Genomic DNA, 1014 nt, shown 5'->3' on the forward strand with positions numbered 1-1014 from the left:
AGCGTCACTCTCTTCTCTGGCAACTTCTTGGTCTTAGAAAGTGAAAGTGAAGCCATTCAGTCGTGTCTGACTCTTTGTGACCCCATGGATTGTAGCCTGCCAGGTTCCTTCATCCATGGAATTTTCCAGGCAAGAGTACTGGAGTGGGTTGCCATTTCCTTCTCCAGGGGATCTTACCAATCCAGGGATCAAACCCAAGTCTCCTGCATTGCAGGCAGACACTTTACCTTCTGAGCCACCAACAAACTGGCAAAGCATTGGTGGTTCAGTGGTAGAATTCTCGCCTCCCATGTGGGAGACCTGGGTTCAATTCCTGGCCAATGCATAGTGTCCAGGTGCTTTTCTTGGTCTTAATTAGCAGAAAACACTATACGGGCTAGTTTCTAATCAATCAATCAAAAATATCTATCTTGTATTCTGCCTATCAAAATGACACATTGTATAACACTTAATGTATATTCAACACAAAATATAATCAAGCATTCTGGTCTTTACCACATTGATAAGCAAGAAATGATGTAGCAACTACATTTTCAATTTGTATCTTCCTAATTATCAGTATGAAAGAATGTAGTTTAATATTTTTTTAACATTGGTGCATTTTATCTTTAAATTATCCATTTTTGTCATTTACTTATATTTCTGTTGGTTTATTTGTCTTTTATCTTCTTGGTGGAAAAGAGCACATTAAAGAGTGTAGACATGAATGCTTTATGTATTATATATGTTGTAAATCATTTTCCTTGAGCTATAATGTCTAAAGAATACATTTTCAATGCAGGAAATGTGAGTTCAGACCCTGGGTCGGGAAGATCCCCCGGAGAAGGAAATGGCGACCTATTCCAGTATTCTTGCTTGGAAAATCCCATAGACAGAGAAGCCTGCTAAGTCATGTCAGTCGTGTCCAACTCTGTGCGACACCATAGACGGCAGCATGGGCTACAATCCATGGGATTGCCAGGAGTAGGACATGACTGAGCCATTAAACAACAATAGAATGACTTAACTGAATAA

General features: G+C 39.5%; 1 non-coding gene across 1 annotated transcript; it reads left to right on the forward strand.

Annotated features, from left to right (window-relative positions):
* The first annotated feature begins 254 nt into the window (after positions 1 to 254).
* On the forward strand, positions 255 to 325 carry TRNAG-CCC (transfer RNA glycine (anticodon CCC)). Its single transcript has one exon. It is a non-coding gene; the product is annotated as a tRNA-Gly (tRNA).
* Positions 326 to 1014: the final 689 nt, after the last annotated feature.

Source organism: Bos indicus, chromosome 28 (assembly GCF_029378745.1).
Source record: "Bos indicus isolate NIAB-ARS_2022 breed Sahiwal x Tharparkar chromosome 28, NIAB-ARS_B.indTharparkar_mat_pri_1.0, whole genome shotgun sequence".
Lineage (NCBI taxonomy): Eukaryota > Metazoa > Chordata > Mammalia > Artiodactyla > Bovidae > Bos > Bos indicus.